This window comes from Arvicanthis niloticus, chromosome 16, assembly GCF_011762505.2.
Source record: "Arvicanthis niloticus isolate mArvNil1 chromosome 16, mArvNil1.pat.X, whole genome shotgun sequence".
NCBI classification, from domain to species: domain Eukaryota; kingdom Metazoa; phylum Chordata; class Mammalia; order Rodentia; family Muridae; genus Arvicanthis; species Arvicanthis niloticus.
In genome coordinates, this window is record NC_047673.1 from 71,860,925 (window position 1) to 71,882,668 (window position 21,744).

General features: G+C 44.3%; 1 long non-coding RNA gene across 1 annotated transcript; it reads left to right on the plus strand.

Annotated features, from left to right (window-relative positions):
* The first annotated feature begins 17,975 nt into the window (after nucleotides 1–17,975).
* On the plus strand, nucleotides 17,976–21,490 carry LOC143434627 (uncharacterized). The gene is made up of 3 exons (XR_013104251.1): nucleotides 17,976–18,272; nucleotides 20,535–20,583; nucleotides 21,108–21,490. It is a non-coding gene; the product is annotated as an uncharacterized LOC143434627 (long non-coding RNA).
* The last annotated feature ends 254 nt before the right edge of the window (nucleotides 21,491–21,744 follow it).

Consider the following 21,744-nt stretch of genomic DNA (forward strand, 5'->3'; position numbering starts at 1 on the left):
TGGAGTCAATGCCAGAAGGAACAGAAGCCAAGGGAGAGAGTGACAACACGGGCCTTTGGGGAGCCTTCGAGATTCAGGCTGTAACAAAGAGGCACTACCCATGAACCCAGGTCCCATACCAGCATTCTAAACTTGAGAGCAGAAATCAGATGATTTGATCCTGTAGTGTTTTGTGACAAGGACCAAAATCACACACTGTATATAGGAACCTGACTGTATTACTACATCCTGTCTACCAGAGTAGCTTTTCCTTATCAGGACCTCTTTCCAAGGCAGATAGATAACTATTATTCATTGAAGAAACTTCCGGCTCCTTCCACAGAAAGTGGTTACATTTTATGCCCTTGGACTCTTTGAAACTCTACCTCAAAATTCTCTCCTTGCTCTATCCACGTAGAGCAAACCAATGTGCTACAATCCTTATTCACTCCTAGGCAAGCACCCATATGAAAAGAACTGCCTCAAATCTCACTTCACATCCCCAACAAATTCTGATCTTTCCTGGTGCTTTCTTCTCTAAGACCCTAACATTGTCTGCTGGTGTGTGGTCTCTGTTACTACAGTAATCGACAATTAATACAGTAGCTGATAAGTGCAGCTGTGTTTTATAGACATGCTATGCAGGCAGTAGTTGGGGACCAGGCTTTCAATATTCTGGTTTTTATTATTTTTAAAACATTTTTATTGGTGTGTGTGTGTGTGTGTGTGTGTGTTTGGCATGTGGATTCAGGTGCCCTTAGAGGCCAGGAAGAGGGCATCAGATCCCTCTGGAGCTGGAATTACAGAGAAAACGTAATAAATACTTTAACAGTTATAGTGATTTACAACTATAGAACACTTTGTTGTGTGTCATTTCACTGGGCTCATTTGCCCCTGTGAGTAGTAAGCAGGGAAGATATTAGTATCATGAGTATTACACATGAGAACATAGCCTGAAGAGACGGAAGTGATTCATTCAACAGTCAACTAAAACAGGAGAGCAGAGCTGGGGTGATAGAGGTTTGTACTCAGAGATACAGTATGTGCTTGCCATTCGAGGCCCTTGTTCAACCCCTAATACCAAACCCAAAAAACAAAAACAGAGACAAAATGCAGAGCCAGGCATGGTGGCACATGCACTAAAACTCAGGCTAAACTGGGTCATATGACAAGAGTTCATCTAAAAGGTTGGGGGAAGCAGCTGAAGGAGCTACTTAAACCTAACAATTCACTTTTGAGCCTTGCATAAGAACTTACCCAGCAGCCCCAGTTTCTTGCAGGACGAGACAGGACGTTCACTTGAACACAGGTCTTTGAAGATGGTCTGGACAATATAGTAAGACAGTATCTCTTAAAAATTAAATAAAATGAAAGAGAGCATCTAGTACAAGGCAAAGGTTGGCAGATCTATGAGTTCGAGGCCAGCCTGGTCTACAAAGCAAATTCTAAGACAGCCAGGGCTACACAGAGAAACCCTGTCTTGAAAAACAAACAAACAAACAAGGTACAACTGATTCATACACACAAAATCCTCATACTGTTTTAAATAAGTTTATAGTTTTTTGTGTTGAGTCATATTAAAAAATATCTTGGGGTACATGTTGCCCACAAGCCACAGTTGGAGCACAACTGGATGCTTTTTCTGGGTCCTCTTATTTCAGATGTTGACTAAAAACCCAGAGATCATAATTATAATAGTGAAATGAAAGATGAAACATTTTCCTAAACCTTAAAGAGCAAGAAAGCTGGAGTCTGTGAGGACTGGAACAGAGTCCTCACAAATCGAAGAGTTTAGAACAAGGAAGACCCTTTGTCTTGCACTCCGGAGCCTTCAAGTCCAAGACCATTGTCAGCAGAGTTGGTTCCTGAGGATTCCAAGCAAGCATCAGGCCAGGCCTGTCTTTTACAAGTTGGTAGTGCTGCTTTGGGGTTTTTTTGAGGGGTTGGGGTCTTCTGGTAACCAATAGGATTCCTGGCTTCTACAGTCTTGTCTTTGTCTTCTGCTATACATGGAACTTACTCTCCTTGTGCATGTCTGTGTAGCTGTCTAAATCTCCCCTCATGTGAGGACAGTGTTTCTGCTGGATTAGGGTCCTACCCCAGTCCAGTGTGACTTCCTTCCACCTTAAAGAGTATATCTACAGTCACCCTATTTCAAAATAAGGTGTTCTGAGACACTGGGGTTAGGTCTTCAGCATGTAAATCTGCCGGTAGAATATAGGACGTAATAGAATGATACAAAAGTTGGCTCCATCTATGTAAACATACAGTCATGATTGATACTTGTTTTCCACTGTGTCTTTGGGACCAGGGAAGGTTTGTAAAACACATGCATGTGTCTGTGTGTGTGCTCGCATGTGTGTGAGTGTGAGTGAGTGTGTGTGTGTGTGTGTGTTTTATGGTTTAGGGGATTCATAAAAGCAACAGACTATAGGTAATCTCTGTACCTACTCAATTCTCTTAGTCTTAGGTTACTGAGACTCTCCCATCTTGTTGATGTCATTATAGTTCATTCCTCTTGTATGAATGTTAATACATGTTAATGCCACATAATTTCTTTATCCATCTTACTGGCAATAAAAATCAAGATGTATGCAATCTTTTCTTCTAATGGAATTTTGTTTTGTTTTATTTGTTGTTTGAGACAGGATTTAACTCTGTAGGACAGGCTAGCCTGGAAGTCACCATGTAGCCCAGGCTGTCCTCATACTTACAATGATCTTCCTTTCTTAGTCTTCTGGGGTTACACAGCTGTACCACCCCCAAATGTCTTTTGTTCTTATAAATATGAAAGATTCTACAGGCTTCCAGGTACATATAGTAGGGGCATATTCAAGGACATCATTTTTCAAACTCTTAAAAACTATAATATGTATTTATATACACATAATGTATTTTATGATCGTGATAAAAAATGTACATCACAATCTGTATTCACTTGGTGTGTACATCTTGGAAATGGACAGTTTGTTGTTGAGGCCCAACTGCCCGGCTTGGGGGCCACTGTGTCCCACCCAAGCTGTTGTTCCGGTCTGTGGGTCAGGGTCTAGCAAGAGAGAGAATGGGGATGAAGGGGAAGAGACTCGAAGAATGGAGACAAGACAGAGGTTCTAATCAAGTCTCACGTCTCTTTTATTGTCTCGATCATTAAAGGGAAGTCCAGGGTATTTATTTGCTTTGCCACGTGCCTTGTAAGGGTGGATACCTCGAGCTCCTTGCAGCTGGGGACACTAAACAGCAAAACAAGATATGTGGGAAAAACAAGATATTTATCAGAGTGTACTCAGCTGTTGTAGACTGTTGAAAACAAGTCTCATGTCACGGTATATGGCTCAAGATAGCTGCAAAGATGATAGCCACTTTCTGCTAGAAGTTGGCTCCCAACAGTTTGTGAAACAAAAATTACCCTTATCATAAACCCTTATCAAAAATTGAATTTTTGTGAAAAATGTTGGCTATGCCACAGGCATAATGGTGGTCATGCCTGCAATCCTACCATTTGGGATTCTAAGGCAGGATGTTACCCCAAGTTCAAGGCCAACATAGTCAACAAAGCAAGTTCCAAGCAGCTCATGGCTGCTGAAATAGGTAAGTACCTATTTCAAAAACAAGCAAACACTTGTCTGTGATGTAGGCATGGGGGGTGTGTGGGGGTAGGGCATGTCCCCTTGAGCTCTAGCTAGTTGGAAGGCTGTTGCAGAAGAAATATTTGAGCCCAGGAACCAAGGTCAAGGTCAACATCAAACTCCCTCTCTTTCTTTAAAAAAAAAAAAAAAAAAAAAAGTTAATTATTGATTGATTTTACAACCCACTTAACAGACAACATGGGTTTTGGTTTTTAATCACTTAAAATCTATATCCACAACTGACAAGATGGGTCAGGTGAAGGTGTCAGACGACCTGCGTTCAATCCCTGGAACCTACATGGTCAAAGCAGAGTGGGGCTCCTGCAAGTCGTCCTCTGACCTGCTTGCTTACACACGGCATGCACATGCCCACTCACAAAAGACATACATGCAATATCTCCAGGAATGAAATATCTGAAGTCTTAACTACCTAAACCTTCTGTTTTACCACAAAATTAATTGCTTTCTGAAATGGCTATACCACTTTACACTGTCCCTAGCAGCATGAAGAAAAATCCTGGTATTTTTAGATCCTCAAGTGGCGTTGTCAGAACTCTGAATTTTCCAAGTGTGAAATAATCAGTCTATATCTTTTCAGAGGAATAATTGGCCCAGGTATCATTTCAAGTATTTGCCTTCTTGTCTATTCTCTCTCTCTCTCTCTCTCTCTCTCTCTCTCTCTCTCTTTCTTTCTTTTTTTGAAACAGGACTTCACTATAGCCCAAGCTGGCCTGTAGCTAAGGATAACCTTGAACTCTTGATCTTCTTGCCTTAATCTCCCAAGTGCTGGGATCACCAGCATAGGCCACTGTGCCCATGTATTTGTCCATTTCTGTTGGAACAGGGCACCTGTTGAAGGATTAGCATCACATTTAACCTAGGGTCTAGTGGGAAGATTATTTCTTTGAGGGATTGATTGAGAGTCAGGAGTCTTCATCTGATCTTAAAGGTGTAGGAGAAAAACTATGGCCTTGGTCAGAAGCCTTCTGTTTGCCTTTGCCAGGAGTAAATGAACTCATCTCCCCATTCCCTATCTTTTTCTCTGTAACCGGAGCTGAGCCATGTTCATCTGCACCCTACCACTGCGCTCCTGGGCTCTGAGGCTCTTCACATCCCACAGGTTTCTTCTAATACCAAAATTAAGCCACAGTTTGCAGTCTTTTTCCCACACCTCGTTCTTCCTCCATGTACCAAAAGGAGGAGAAACCACTGGCCATTGTATGCTAGTAACAACAGTGCCTTGCCAAGAGATGCCTTTTGCTCAGCTCGGTGCAGTGAGGTCCCAAAGCTCTCTCTGGGCCAAGAGGGGCCTCACCCTTCCAGGGCTTTGGGTGGCAGTACACTCTACAAAACTGTCATGAAAATGGTATTTTTTCCGTAGTGACCATATTATAATTGAGGTATGTGCTATTTGCTGTTCCTTGGAGGCAGCCCATAGCCCAGGCTGGCCTAGAACACACTTAAGTACCCCAGGCTGATCTATGAGCAGAGGTAATTCTTTTGCCTCATGAATCCTGGGATACCAGGATTCAGCCACCAAGATCTATTACTTAAATAACTTATGGCCTATCGACACTGAGAGCATGGATCCTGTAGTCTGGTTGTACAGTCTGGAGCAAGGCTCACTGTTGCCTGGGTTAAGCTTTGGTGGCATTGTTGTTGATAGCCACTAAAGCCCTCTTCCCATAGATCAGTAGTTGGGTTCCTTGAAGCCCTGTTGTTTGAGGGGGAAGAGAGGATTTCATTTCCCATCAAGCCTTAGTGTCAGCCTCTGGGATTCCATGGCAACGAGAGAAGGGAGGGTGAGTAGGTGGTCAGGGCTCTGGGCCCTCTCTGCCTCACCCAGAGCGTTTCTTTTGTTTTCTTTTGTTATAAACAGAATCCCATGTAAAACTCATGAAAATATATTTTTTTCCCTACATGTGACTACCACTAGCATAGCTCACTGTGTGACAGATGCTTAAAACAGTCAGGGCCGTAGCTAGGGAGGAAAGGCAGGCTGATGTTTGCTGATGGTTTATACTTCCTTCCTGATAGACATTTCACACAGCTCCTGACAACTTAACTTCTCTTCTCTTCTCTTCTCTTCTCTTCTCTTCTCTTCTCTTCTCTTCTCTTCTCTTCTCTCTTCTCTTCTCCCCTCCCCTCCCCTCCCCTCCCCTCCCCTCCCCTCCCCTCCCCTCCCCTCCCCTCCCCTCCCCTCCCCTCCCCTCCCCTCTTCTTTTCCCATTGTTGATGTCTGCTCAAAGGCCTATCAAGGCCCTGGGCAAACTGGTGTAGTCATCTAGTTCTGTAGTGTGACAGACTGGGGGTTGTCTTCCCAGATCAGCACCTGGTTCTTTCACAGCAATGGACTTTAGCCAGCATCTCACCGCCCAGCAGGAGACCTCACTTCCGCCCCATGTCATAGTTCCATGTGGCTGTATAGCTGGGGTTCCTGTGTACCAGGAGCTCAAGTGATAGATGCCATTTTCACACCATTTGTTTAAGAAGAAATTGCTCTTGCAGGAATCTTCTCTCGAGCTTCCATCTGCCCATAAGCTGAGAACTTACATGGTAAGCCTGGACCTCTTTGTACAGACCAGGATAACACAACGATGGTGGAGGAACAAAGCAGCAAAGGCCTGGATCCCTGCAGGGCTGTGTGACACACAAGTGATCATCTGGTGGGACCAGTTTGACTTACAGACTGTGACTTGGGTCTCCAGTCAATCGCCACCTCAATGGCCTGCAACCCTGTACTCTAACAAAAGCAGGAAATCCAAGAATTTTAGACTTGGGAAGTCTGGGGCTCACTAGGAATTAGTTCTGAGATTTGTATCCTTTGGGAACAGAGAAGATACATTTGAATATCTGAAGCCTTGGTAATCATTGGGTAGTAAAGTCTGGGTTGGAGGTATGTTTTCCACAGAAAAGAGACACACGTGAAAGTTCTTCCCTCCCTACAGACACTTGGAACTGGCTGTGTTTGGTGCAAGAAGGGCAGCAGAAGGACCCATGCAGGCTTGACTCTCTCTCTCTCTCTCTCTCTCTCTCTCTCTCTCTCTCTCTCTCTCTCTCTCACAAATGATTATTTTTATTTTCATTTTATGTGCATTGGTGTTTTGTCTGCATGTATGTCTGTATAAGGCCATTGAATCCCCAGAGCTGGAGTTACACACACAGTTGTAAGCTGCCAGATCCTCTGCAAGAGCAGCCAGGGATCTTAGCTGTTGAGCCATCTCTCCTGCCTCATAGGCTTGGCTGGCTTTCTTAAAGAAACCAGCTTAGGTCCCCTGACAAACTCCAGAGTCTCTTCTTTGAAGAATATAGTAAATGACATGGTTGCCTTAGTTTACGGAAAAGGAAACGGCCGTGTTATCTATCCACGATAAGGAGTCGTGCGTAGCAAAGCTGGATCTGGGGTCCAGGGCTCCTGTTTACTCTGACTATGACTCTCCACTGTTTTCACAATTGTCCTGATTTTCCTCCAGATATTCCCCATCGCCCTCAAGTCAGGGGGCTGGTTTCTAGAACACTGCTCTGAGGTACAAGCTTCGTCATTTAGCCCTGATGAAATGTTTGATCACATTTGACAGTATGGTGTAGGCCGACTGTGATCAAGTAGCTGTGAGTATTTCTGTCTGTTGACCTTGGCCCCCATCCACTCTTGAGCCAGACACCCATTTTTCTCACCTGGTTTCTTCTCAGAGCATCCATCCCTTCCTGGCTTTCCAGCTCTCTCTGTCAGCTCCCCTCTCTTTTTTATAGCAGATAAAGCTTTCTAGCTGATCCCAGTTTGAGGCATCTCTGCATTTTTTGCCCTGCCTTGGCATAGCATGGAAACAGTTGGCATGAACCCCTTTGGATGTCAGCCTGTACAATGGCAAGACATACAGGGCAGACAGCTTGGAATTTATGATCTCGTGAAGTCCAGAGACACATAACCAGCATGCCCAACCTAAGGCTTGATGTCTTAGTTAGGGTTTCTGTTGCTGCAATTAAATGCCATGACCAAAAAGGAAGTTGGGGAGGAAAGGGTTTATTCGGCTTTCACTTCCACATCACTGTTCATCATTAAAGGAAGTCAGAACAGGAGCTCAAACAGGGTAGGAACCTGGAAGTAGGAGCTGATGGTCATGGAGGGGTGCTGCTTACAGGCTTGTCCCTATAGCGTGTTCATCCTGCTTTCTTGTAGAACGCAGAACCACCAACCCAAGAATGGTACCACCCACAGTGGGGTAGGCCCTCCTCCCACAATCACTAATTAAGAAAATGCCTTACAGCTTTTTTTTTCTTTAAAGATTTATTTATTTATTTAATGTATATGAGTACACTGTAGTTTTCTTTAGACACACCAGAAAGAGGGCATCAGATCCCATAACAGATGGTTGTGAGCCACCATGTGGTTGCTGGGAATTGAACTTAGGACCTTTGGAAGAACAGCCAGTGCTCTTAACCACTGATCCATCTCTCCAGCCCTTTTTTTTTTTTTTTTTTTTTTTTTTTTTTTTTTTTTTTTTTGGTTTTTTGAGACAGGGTTTCTCTGTGTAGCCCTGTCTGGAACTCACTCTGTAAACAAGGCTGGCCTCGAACTCAGAGATCCACCTGTCTCTGCCTCCCAAGTGCTGGGAGTGCTTGCACTACCACTGCCTGGCTTACAGCTTGGTCTTATGGAAGAATTTTCTCAATTAAGGTTCTCCTCTTTCAGATAACTAAAAAGGTAGTGCCAATTTAACATAAGATTAGCCAGCACCCTCGATCTCTGAAAAGGCTCACTACCTCTACTGTAGACCCCTAGAGCAATGTTCTTCAAGCACCTGACTGTAAGGAAGAACCAGAGCTGGTCCTTAAGAAGCCTGCCTTGTGCCCTTCATGCCTGTCTTTGGTCAACATCATTCTGGTTCAAGAGAAATAAGAGGGTTGCAGTTGGTTTTCTTTCTGATGCTTTTATGTCAAGCAAGGACCCAATGTTCCTCATTGCCAATCATGTTTCTTTTCCTTCTCCTCTCTTTATAATTTAAATAAAGATCAGAGCTAAAAATGAATCCTTATTTTCTTGAGTTTCCCTCATGCCACTTGCAATATTCTTATGTTACCAGAGTCAACACTCTGGGTGTGTAGACACACACTCACAAAATAAAACCTTGTTTTCCAAGAAGCTTCTGGAAGGCCTGGATTTTGCTGGGAGAAATGCATTTAGATTGCTACTTTTCTTCCATATTTTCTTTTTCTTTTTTTGAGACAAGGTCTCATGTAGCCCAGGCTGGCTTCAAACTTGCTAGTAGCTGAGGATAGTCCTCCTGCCTCCATCTCTCAAGTGCTGGAATTACAGGTTTCTGCATTCTGGGGATCAAATTCAGGGCTTCATGAATGCCAGGCAAATACTCTACTGACTACGCTATGTTCCCAGCCTCTCTTCCATATATCTTTGTTTGCTTTTGTTTTTATTATTATTAGTTTTTAATTGTGACAGATCTTATTTTGAAGTCCAGGCTGGCCTTGAACTCAGGATCATTGAACCATGGGGCTTGGGTGGGAGGTTGAACCCAAGGCCTCATGTCTTCTCCAAAAATATCAGTCAGCTATTCCAGTAGCCTTTAATGTGTTTTTGTTTTGTAACTAACATTGGTCATGATTCCTCACTGCAGCAAAATACCTGACACAAAGCTGTTTAAATAAAGGAAAGGTTGATTTTTGGCTCCCAGTTTTGGAAGTTTGACTTCCTGGTTCATTGGCTCATTGCTATTGGCCCTGTAACATATGGTAGGTAGCAAGGGGAAACAGCACAGGGAGGCTTCAGTTTATGGTGTCAGGGAATTGAAGGAGACAGAAGAAGGGGTCAGGAGCTCAATGTCCCCTTCAGGGACACTCGTACAGCAACCTGACATAGCTCCTCCTCCTAAAGGTTCCACTGTCTTCCAAGAGCAACACAAACTGTCCAAACACTTTACACTCGGGCCTCGGGGGCTTTACACACCAGCAGCAGGTTCCGTTTTATTCTATGTGCATGAGTGTTTTGCCTGCATGTGCACCATGTGGATGCTGGTGTCTGCAGAGGTCACAAGAGAACATCAGACCCCTGGGAAATAGGTTACAGATGGTTGGAGTCACCTTGTGGGTGCTGGGAGCTGAACCCGGGTCTTCTACAAGAGCAACTGCCCCTAACATCTGAGCTTTCTCCTTAGCCCTGAAGCAGCACTGTTTTATACCTGAAGAATATCTGGGCATCATAAAATGTAGCAACTACACAGAGCAACCAGGAGAGCTTCCAGACCAGTTAGAGATTTAAAACACATACAAACACACACACACACACACACACACACACACACACACACACGCACACGCACACGCACACGCACACGCACACACACACATGCACACGCACACACAAGCAAACAGAAATTCTCGCCCCTTTTTTTTTCTTTTGTCTTTCTGTACATCTGGCTGTTTGGTTAGCTCATTTGTTTATTTTGGGTTATCTGCCAAAAAGTGATCACCATGCAGAGGGTTAAACTTGTGGGAGAAATAAACTCGGTGGGTCGGCTCAGGACAGAAGAGAATAGAAAAACAGTGCTCTCGCTAAGCTCCTACGCTCCAGCAGATTTGTGGATTTGGGTTAACCGAGGCTAGAATTCCAGGACTCAAGTTACCCATGTATAGCAGGCCAGGGGAATTTTGTTGGCTGGATGGGAAATCTTCAGCGTCAGCACTTGTTTTCGTTTCTGTTCAAACTTTTAGCTCAGTTACATGAATGGCTTTCTTTCTCTTTATCCTCAAGTCTGAAGAAGGGGAGAGGTCTGTCCACTGAGGTCTATATGTGGCCACATGCCACACAGAGTGTTTGGTGTCTATTCCCAGGCTGCTCTGCTACCTGGCTCCCAAAGTCATCCGACACCTCAGTCCCTTTACCACAAGGTACCTTGACCTCAGTTGGCTCTATTAAAGGCTCCATTGCCCCAGTGAGCTGGAAGCCCCGCGCCTCTCAGTGCTCCTGTCTTCTGCAGCTCCTCTGCATAGCATACCAGTTATTTTGTCAGGGCTGAACTGAGGAACAAGAGTATGTGTGAGCACTAAACTATTGACTAAGTCACTGTAGGAGGAAGGGAAGCGGGGGCCACGGGAGGACCTGTTTCTTACCATCCTTCTGAGCACTGATGTGAAGGGATTTGAGTGTATGACCACTGAACAGCCAGGACAACCCAGTTGCTAGTTTCTGACCATGAGTGTCTAGCTGGTAGAGAAAGATGTGAGAATATTTCAAATTCTTTGCACCAGGTGGTGGACTTACAGTCTCTGTAAATTATAGGAAATATTGTTAGGTCAGTACTGAAGAACAAGGATAAGCAGGAACCTACCATTGTATCTTCTATATCTGAGCATCTCCACTTAGAACTGAGTCTCTGGGCTTGAAACTCAGAAATTTAGGCCAACAAAGTGGCCCAGCAAATAGAGGCACGTGCCACCAAGTCTGAGTTCAACTTTAAGGACCCACATGCTAGGAGGAGAGAACCGACACCCACAGTTTGTCCTCTGACCTGCACGTCAGCAATGCAACACATATCCCCTCCACCCCTCCTCTAATAAATAATTTTAACTTTTACAAAAAGAATATCAGAAATCTCAACTATTTCCTCAACAAACATGTTAGAAAAAGTGGAACAAGTCATTCATCCATTACTGTTCAATATTGACTTGCATACAGGCTGGAGCTAAGAGCGTTCTAACAAAAACACCAGGTAATACTCAACCTGTATCACTGTTCTTCAACACAGGGGCCTGCTTTACTGTAGCCTCTGGCTGTGGTGGCAGGGAGCTGAGGAAATGTGGAAGAAGTATCCAGGCCAGGATCAAGGAAGGGAGCAGGAAGGACCTCCAACTAGCTGGTTTTTTCTTGGATCAACCACTGTCAATAGCTGAGTGGAGCTTTATGCCAGGTGCCTTCCCCCAACATCAACGTTATGTGTATAACCTTTGTAAGTAGAAAATGAGGACCCTGGAATCTCCGTAGAACACAAACTCCATGTGTGCACACCCAGACTTCACCTGTTAAGTGGAGAAGATGAACTTTGTCGAAAATGGAGGCGTTAAGGAAAAAATGAATGACCAGGAGTACAGCGTGGGGGTAGAATCCTTATCTATTACCCACAAGCCCTCGGTTCCATCCGAAGTACTGGCAAAATGACTCAAACAAACAACACGCACAGTATTCTTTTCTACCATATTTTTCATGAACATGTGTTCTGGTCTGAGTACGTGAGTATTTCTCTTTACTAACTGATGGCTGTGGGTTGGGGATGTAGCTCCCTTGTCCACTGGCTGCCTGGCATTCATGAAATCCTGGATTTGATTTCTAGTACCATGTAATCTAGTTATAGAGATGTGGCTATAGTCTGAATTCTCTAAGGGTAGATACATGAGGATCAGAAGTTCAAAGTCACCCTTGGCTACATAGTGAATACAAGACCAGTCAGGAATACAAAAGACCCTGCCTTTAATCACCATCATCATCATCATCACCATCACCATCATCACCATCATCATGCAGCACTAAACATTTCAGCTCTTGAATACCGAGCACCGACGTCAACTAGAACCTGTTAACAAATGTAAAGCTTTGGCATTTGGATACAAAGGAATATCTGTTGCCTTCAGAGGTGACAGATCTCAGAGCAGTAGTATTTTATCCAAGGCTTCCAGCTGTTGACCTGGATGTATTTATAAAGGTGCAGCCGTGTGCTGCACCATTCCCCATTCCTACTGTGTCTCTGCGATCCAGGGACATGCTTAAATAAGTTGGCAGATGGACAGTAAGTGCGGTCTGGATAGCTATATACAGTCAAGGACAAATATATTTTGGTATTTTAAAAGCCTGGTATAAAAATAGCCATGAAAATATTTCATGGTAAAAATAATTGGCTCCAAGGGCTTCTATTGGTTTCCCTCTTTCTGAGTTGGAAGGACATTTGTGCGACTTACAGCACTGGGGGCCAGAGTCATATTTGTTATGTTTATGTAGTAACCGAAATCTCCGGATAAATATTTATGTGGTTACAAAAACTTTTAACAAGCCCCAAAACTTGGAATAATCCAAACGAAAACAAAACGCTCCGTTTCGGGCTGTTGTAAATCCCCTACCGTCAACGTGCCTCGGACACCAGGATGGAAGAATTAAGTCCCCGAATGGCTCCCATATGTTTGCTGAGAACAGGTTTTTGGGGGTGGGGTGGAGGAGGACAGAGGACTGGGCTGCCACACTGGGCTGCGTCGAATGTCCCAACAGTCTGCTAACAGGCAGGGCATCACTTGCACATGTCAGCTGTTGCCCGGGGCTGCCCGCATGATAAATGACTAATGAGCTCCATGTAGGGTTCTTCTTACACTAAAAAATTCAGTGCATATGGTTCTGGCCTGTTCTCCATCCCATCCTATCTTTTTGTCATGCTGGAAGGACCTCTGTTTACTACTTTCAGGGGAGGGTGGAGGCTAACACTTCATCAGTCTTTAGGGATGCGGCAGAAAAAGAAGCATATTTGAAATCTGGACTCAGAATCACCTGGACAAGCTTGTAGGGTTACTGGATTCGGAGAGTGGAAACAAGGGAAGAGAATTTAGGAAAGTAGTTTCTCTGGCTGGTCTGGGAAGACCCACAGGTCTGCCTATGGAAACTGGCAATCACTGAGGGATTTTACTCAGAGAAACAAAAGTTACTTCAGGGTGCTACGTGCATGACAAGGTAGCTGTGACATAGCACCGACTTTGGGGACAGTACACTGCATTGTGGTGATAACCACTCTACACATGAGGTTGTAAAACAGTAACACAGGAGCCTAGAACTTGTTAGCACAATGTGAGACCAGGTGACAATCATTGTCAGCCATCACCATATTCTACATCCCTGCATTTGAGATTCAAAATGCAGCTGGGCGGTGATGGCACATATCTTTAATCCCAGCACTTGGGAGGCAGAGACAGGCAGATCTCTGAGTTCCAGGTCAGCTCTGTAGAGGGAGTTCCAGAACAGGCAGGGTTTTACAAAGAAACTCCTCAAAAGAAACATACAAAGAAACTCTTTTCTTTTTTCTGTCTGTCTGTCTGTCTGTCTGTCTGTCTGTCTGTCTGTCTCTTTTCTTCTTCCCTCCCTCCCTCCCTTCCTTCGTTCCTTCTTTCCCCCTTCCATCTTTCTAGCCTTCCTGGCTTATTCTCCCCCACCACCATTACCCAGCTCCTTCATGCTTGCTTGTTTCAAAACAAGGTCTCACTGTGCAGCTGTCTGCCCTCTGAACTTGCTTTGTAGACCAGGATGGCCTGAACTCACAGAGATCTGCCTGCCTTGGCCTCCTTAGTGATAGGATTAAAGTTGGGCACATCTGCCTGATCTGTTTCTTTTCCTTCCTTCCTTCCTTCCTTCCTTCCTTCCTTCCTTTCTTTCTTTCTTTCTTTCTTTCTTTCTTTCTTTCTTTCTTTCTTTCTTTTTCTTTTTTTCTTTTTTTTTCCGAAACAGGGTTTCTCTGTGTAGTCCTGGCTGTCCTGGAACTCACTCTGTAGACCAGGCTGGCCTCGAACTCAGAAATCCATCTGCCTCTGCCTCCCAAGTGCGCCACCACCACCCGGCCTTACTTTCTTTTTAAACCTTTTTTTTTTTTTTTTAATTTTGTGTGTGTGTTCTCATGTGCATCACAGATCTGTGGAACTGGTTCTCTTCTATCATGAGTGTGGGATCAAACTCAGGTCATTAGACCTGGTGGTGGGCACCTTCACCTAAGGAAACACTTGTCCTGTCTCTTTTTTGTTGTTCTTTTTGGTAGCATTTAGACGGTGTCATGTAACCCAGGATAGCCTTGAACTCTTAAAGTAGCCAAGGCCAGCCTTGAGCTACAGATCTTTTTTCTACCTCCCTAGAGATGAGATCACACCACCCTATTATTTATTTATTTATTTATTTAGTCTTTCAAGATAGGGTGTCTCAATGTAGCCTTGGCTATCCTGGAATTCACCCTGTAGACCAGGCTGACCTTGGACTCACAGAGATCTGCCTGCCTCTGCCTCCCAAGTGCAGGAATCAAAGGCATGTGCCCCATCCCACCTCCCACTCCAGGCTTACTTTATTTCTAAATCGGATCTCATTATGTTACCCTGGTTGGTCTCAACCTGGAAGTCAAAGTGATCCTCTAGTTAGAGGACACAAGCAAGACCCCATCTAAACAAGCAAAACAAAAGAATGCAAATATTTCCAATTTCAAGTATTTCAGAAAAGGGAAACTCAACACATGAGACACGGCGGCTTCCACCGCAGGAGAAGGGCTAATATTAGACATTTAGCTCTGGTTACCAGAAAAAGAAAAGGGCAAAAATCGTTTCAAAGGGCTTGGACTTGAAGGAATGATGGTTATGTATCAGTTCCCCAACAACTACAGCCTGCAGACACCGGAAGCCCTCCTCACCAGGAACAAACCTACCTGGGTCAAACTAGCAGAAGGCTGAACTGCCTAGGGACCGAGGCTGTTCCGGGCTTTCGTCCTTGAATAGTTCAAAGCATTTCTTGAAGCTTTGCCGGCAAGGCAAGGAACACTCAGTAGACCTGAAATAGCTCTGCCGGGGCTCATAGCTGGCAGCTGTGTTAATGGCAGCTGCTGCGACCCACACCACTGCCCCTGACCTCAGGCCTGGGAATCCCTAACAAATGGTTACAAGGGCTTCGCATTCTTTATCTGTCTGGAAACCAGTGGGAGGGGCAGGGCAGCCGGATTGGATCCGAAGCACAAATACTCGGTGACTTTAGGTACATTACTCATTCTGCAGCCTCTCGATTACCTTGGAACTCATGGAGTTTGAGGGTATCCAGAATTCCTGCACTTTGGAACTGTGAGGATCTTGTTACCCTGTTTTGGGGGTAGTTTAAAATTCAAGTAAATCTCTCCTTAGGATAGGTTCCTGCGCCTGGGACTATCTGGATACTGTATCGAGCATGGAGCATGGCTCAAGCTAGTTAATGCCATCAGCTCTTACTGAGATCCTTTTAGTGCTTCTATATACGATTTCATGCATCATATAAAGGCATAGTTCTGATGCCAAGGTCCCCAAGCCAGCTCATAGCAGAGCAGAGTCTGATCTATCCTTTCCCTCTGCAGAAGGCTACTTTGTTTTAAAATGAATCTCTTGTAATATTTCTTCTCTTAAAAGTATTCTCGAGGCGAGGCTGCAGCTCAGTGGCAGAGAAATTTCACAGCGTGAATGAGGTTCTGGGTTCAAGCCCAGCACAATAAAAGAAAGTCAGTATTATTTGTTATTTATTTAAGATTTTAAATTTATTATTATCATGGGGGGGGGGTGCCACAGCACCTATAAGGAGACGAAGGACAACTTTGTGGAGTTGTTTTTTTCCTTCCACCTTTTGGTGGTTTCTAGGACTCGCTTGGGTCACCAGGCTTGCATAGTGCCTGTCTTAGTTATTTCTCTATTGCTAGAATCAAGCATGACTTCTAGACGTAGTGTCCCATGCAGAGGCAGGGGGATCTTAGTGAGTTTGAGGCCTGCCTGGTCTATATAGCAAGTTTCGGGACATAGTGAGACCCCCCCCCCCAAAAAAAAAAACCCAAAAACCAAAACAACAAAACCCCAAAACATCATGACCAAGGTAACTTATAAAATGTAGGATTTGTTTGGGTTCTGGGTTCCAGGGGTAAGAGTCTGTCATGGTGGGGAAGTGCAGAAGGAGGCAGCTGGAACAGGATACTGAGAGTTCTCACATCCTAGACCACAGTAGGAAGCAGTGGCTCTGAGACTCAGAGCCAGCATCTAGTGAGACAGTGCCTCTAGCAAGGTCACACCTCCTAATCCTACCCAAACACTGCCTCCTCTGGGGACCAGGTATTCAAAACCTGAGACTATGGGGACATTTACCATTCAAACCATCGCAGAGCCTTTCCCTGCTGAGCCATCTCCCTGACCCAGAGTCAGTGTTAACAAGTTTCCTGAATATATAGAAAGTGTCTACTATAAATTCAGGAAGTATGAAGTGAATGAAGACATAGTAATTATACTACTCTCTAGATAATTGAGGCTAATTTAAAATTTTCCCTAATAGCATTTACTGTGTATGTGTTTATAATATTCCTTTTTGTGTCCAAATTGTGTTTAAAATGTTTTAAGACTTTCCAAAGATGTTTAAATATTTTTGAAATTCCAAGAAAACTATTTTAGTCAGTGAAACAAGTATTGGCTTCCAAAGCTCAACTATAGTATGGAAAATTGACCACAGTTTCCAAGAGGGACTACATGTGGCCGTAAGCTCATTTCCGCCTCAAGAGAGGCTTTAAGTGGCTGGCCATTTGTTCCTTGGCACCCGATAGCTATTAGCGTCATTAGAAATTCTTAAACCTCTTTGGGTATTAATCACACTCCAGATGTTACAAAAATTTACTGACCGAAAATGTACATACATTAAACTCTTCAGCTGCCACTTCAAGGTCACGGAGATTTTAATACTTCTTCCAGAGCTCTTCATGGGCCCCAATCATTGAAGTTCTAGCCTCATTACAAACCAAGAAGACTTCATTATGCACTGCTTTCTGTTTTTCATCGGCTCCCCGAAGAGTGTACATGTTCCTTTAAGACATCTTTCCTTTGATAGTCCTTTGCAGGGCCCTTTTGTAGGCTTGAGAGATTATTCTGTTTGGATTCTTTGTCCTCGAAATACCATCCAGGCATATTCTCTCTGCTTCATCTGATCAAATGAAATTATTTTTAGTAGAGGCTCTCTGTTTGCAAGACAAGCTTATAATCTTAGAAAGCCTTTGGCTTGTAACACATGGACTTGGCATAAAACATGACCTTTGATCCCACCCTTTCTGCTTATGTGGCTGAATATGGGTCTGTAGCTTGCATACTTTCTGATATCTCCCTCCTGAACCCCATCCCCAAAGTCTAGTTTTTTTGGTTCTTAATATAGCAGCCCCACGAGGCCTCAGGCAGCAGTGACTATAAGCACCTTCCCAGGGGCACACACACATTTTACACAACTCTGCCAGGTACTTTTGTACAGTCCCTTAGCACAGTCCCTCTCACTGGAGCCCCACAGGGTAAGCGTGGAAAAATGTAAGCGCTTCGTCATGAACCACGGTGGCTTTTGCATTCTGTGTAATTTGAAGACAAGATTCCTCTGCTGTGTGTCACCTCCTATATAACCGCTGTTGTCCAATATTTCGTAACCATCAATTCTTTGCCAGTGCCCACATGCAGAAAATGGGTTTGTATTAAAAAATAAATGAGAACAGCACATTCTGATGTGGTGTAGTGTATCAGCAGTTTCCACCAGGAGCCTCTCCACTTGCCCTTCCTCTTATAGGAGACAAAGGACGGAGCCAGGGCTTACTTGGCCCAGTACAACGCCTGGTGAGAAGGGAGAAGGGATGTCAGAGTCAAAGAAAAGCCCTTTTTTCCTTTGAAATATCTAAATGCTCAAAGATAGGAGCAGCCACAGCAGGAGGAAGCTGTGCTGTGCATGTCGAGCTGGTTTTGTGGGCCATCCCTTTCCAACTGGACAGCTCAATGATTTTCAAGTTGAAAATCCAGACAATCAGACTTTCAGAGGCTTATTATTATCACATAATACGTTTGGAAGTGTGGGAGGCTCTGCTTCCAATCCATCAGAACTCGGGGTCTCTTGCCCCACACCTTTACCAGGTAGGTATTGTCCTTGTGTGTGTGCAGTCTTTTGTATACCTCTAGGGCATACAAATGATTCTTAATGTAGGATTGAAGGACAGCGGGGTCTATCAGTTACATGGTCTCCTTTCATGTGGACAACAAACGTTTTCCCTGAAGCTGGGCATGGCAGTGTCCAATAGGATCCAGCTACTTAGGTCACTGAGGCAGGAGGGTCACAGGCGGGCTCTTAGGAATTTGGGTCAGCCTGGGGGAAATGCCAGGGAAAAAGGACAGGAGGAGGGGGGAGGAAAGGAAAGATTCTTACTATCTTCTTATTGGCCTGAACTGTGTCACGTGATCACTTTCCAAAGGCTTGAAAAGTCATTTTTAGGGTTTCAAGTTCAGTAGACCGGTGCCCTTCTGAATCCATGAAGCCCTGGGTTTCATTCCCAGCATCATAAAAGCTAACAGGATAAGAGCAATAAAAAAGAAAGTAAGTTTTAGTTGGGAATATTGCTAGCTTGACCCAAATAGAAGAAGCCTTGTTAAGCGGTTCTGCTAGTGACATTTCACAGCGGCTGGTCCTTAGCTAGTATGCAGGTGACGGGGGTTGGGGGGAAGAAACAGAAGGGGAAACGTACTGACCACCTCGGAAGTGATGGTTTCTAGATGTACCAGATCACAACCCTGGCTGGCCACAAGAGAATGGTCCCCAACCTTTTGCTCATCTGTTGAGTACTTTGTAATGAACTGTTAATTCTCCATTAAAGCCTTTATAGAAATTGTTTGTTTAGATTAATGGGCAAGTAAAAGGGCACGGGCATTTCAGTCATTTGATTAAAGCCCTTCTGGAACTTTCCATAGCTTCTGTCTTAGTCCGTTTGTCTGATGGCATAACAGACGTCCATGGACAGCTAAATGCTAAATTACCCAGGTTTGTCTGACTCATGGTTTTGGTTGCTGGGAAGTTGGAGAACGAGGTGCTGGCATTTAGTGAGGCCTTTGTACTGACTCAACAGGGTGGAGGGGCCTCTGTGCAGGCATGAAGGGAGTGGAGGAGAGAAGGAGAAAGAGAAGAAGAGGTGTGAACCAAAGTCGCAGGTACACACTCCTGGAGAACGGCATCAGTCGCCCCCTTAGAACCTCCATTTACACAGTTATTGGCATACTGGGAGGCACATGTGCCACCACATGTCTGTGGCAGTCAGAGATCCACTTGTAGAAGTCATTTCTCTCCTTCCATCATGTGATCCTATATCTTTTCCAGGACTTATATGTATGGATGTGCATCTATATGTGAGTATGTACATGAGTATGATGTCTAGGAAGCAAAAAGCGGGTATCGAATTCCCTGGAACTGAGTTTTCTAGGTGGTTGTGAACCATCAGGCATGAGTGCTGGGAACTGAACCCAGGCCCTCTTTAAGAACAGCAAGTACTCTTAACCACCAAGCCATCTCTCTAGCCCAAGGCTCTATATCTCAATGCTGTTACAGTGGAAATTACATTTCATTATGAGTTTGAGAAGAGACATTCAAATCATAACAGTTTGCAAATAATCTGCAAAGTATTTGCTGTGGCCTTTACATAGCCTCCGGCACTGGGGCACTGTCCCTTTAATCTTAGGTGTCTGTCCATCTGTCTGCCTCTGGGCCCTTGCACATGACCTATATCCTCATCCTTTCCTTTTCTGTCTCTTTCACTCTCTGTTTATTCTTCAGCATAAAGCTGAAGCTTTCCCTAACCTCTCAAGTTAGTTTAAACCCTAAATACGTTTACCTTTCCTTTAGCATTTACCTAAAAAAGTATTTCATAATGTATTGCTCAAGTCTGCTTCACCTTCTAGAATGTTTGTGAAGGTGAAAATGTTCCTGTTTACTACCTGAACTGTAGCCCCAAGCTTGGCACCTGCTGCATAGTAACCACTTCTCACATACTTACTAAATACATGAAAATTTACAGGCATGCAGAGTTTTTTTGTTGTTGTTGTTGTTGGGTTTTTTTTTGTTTTTGTTTTTGTTTTTTGCTGATAATGTTTGTTAATGCTTCTCAAAATATAGTGCTTAGGCTGTGCTGGTCAGCAACAACTCATCTTTAGTCTGCAGCGAGATGGGCACAGGAGCTGAGAGTGTTTGAAAGTCTTCTAGCAATCATTAAAGTGTCGGTTTGCAGTGATTTGGAAGTCTTTGACCCTGAAAATGAAGTCAGTCCTGCATCACAGTGCAAGCAGTGTTGCTGTGGATTATACATTGCAAACCATCACTGTACTAATAGACACTTCTCGCCCTTCTCCTCCCAGCCCTCACCTTCTGCCTTGTTAAGCACAGTCTGGCTCCAGTAAACACCAGGTAAATATCTGTTATTGTTACTACTTACAACATGCTTGGGAGAACAGGTTTATACAAAGTAAGGCAGGAAAAGGAGGAGGGGAAGAGTAAGAGGAGGAGGAAGAGGAGAAGAAAAGAAAAAGGAAAAGGAAGAGGAAGAGGAAGAAGAAGAGGATGAAGAGGAGGAGGAGGAAGAGGAGTAGTAGAAAGAGGGGGAAGTAGATCTCTGAGATGGCTTTGTGGGTTAAGGGGCTTGCCACCAGGTCTGATGACCTGAGTTCTATCCCTAGGACCCACATGGTGTTAGGAGAGAACTGACTCCTACAAGTTGTCCTCTGACTTCCAGAGTCATTCTGTGGCATGTGGGTGCCACAAGCCAGTGCCCCCACCCCCTACGCATGCACATGATTAAAATAAAATGCACAGTTCATAAATGGGGCTGGCGGTGCACCTCAGTGGTAGAGCACGTGCTTCTCTGTATCTAATCCTCAACATTTAAAAGAACCAATAACAAAAAGACTGATAAGAGACTGTTGTGATAACAGGAACGACTTGGACAAGACAGCAACAGAGATGGACATTAAGCCTGATCTGAGAACCCACAGAGGACAGTAGGCCATATGCCTGAGGCGGGCTGCGGCCGGGTTCTTATCTCCTGGCAAGGAAAATATTTGCACAGCAGAGCTCGTATGTTTGTGCCTGGTTCTTCTTTGGTAAAAATTTGTAAGTTGGACAATCAGAGGAGGGATACACCTTTTATTTTTTTATTTATTTATTTTTTTTAACAATATTCTTTTCTGACTCTGGTTAAATGCTTAACCCTCTCCCATGAACTGAAGCTTTTTGTGTACGGTGCAAATACAACTTTAAATCCGAACTGGATTTTCTCACTCATTTACACCTTAGCATGAAGAAAACACTAAGGGGTGGTTTGGATGCTAGATCCCTTTTCTTTGTATGGATCTGGCCTGATAGGTGCTTCTAACTCCACCGCTAACCCAACCTCCTCCACTCAAACCCCCAACCACCTCCCATCCCCCCCACCCCCCAAATCCCTGCTCATCACAAGGCAGTAACCTTGAGAATACCTTGAACTCGAGGATTCCCTGGAGACTCCGGGCACAGTGGTAGAGCACCTACCTGCTATTCACCATGCCCTGCGCTTGATCTCCTGTAAGACAA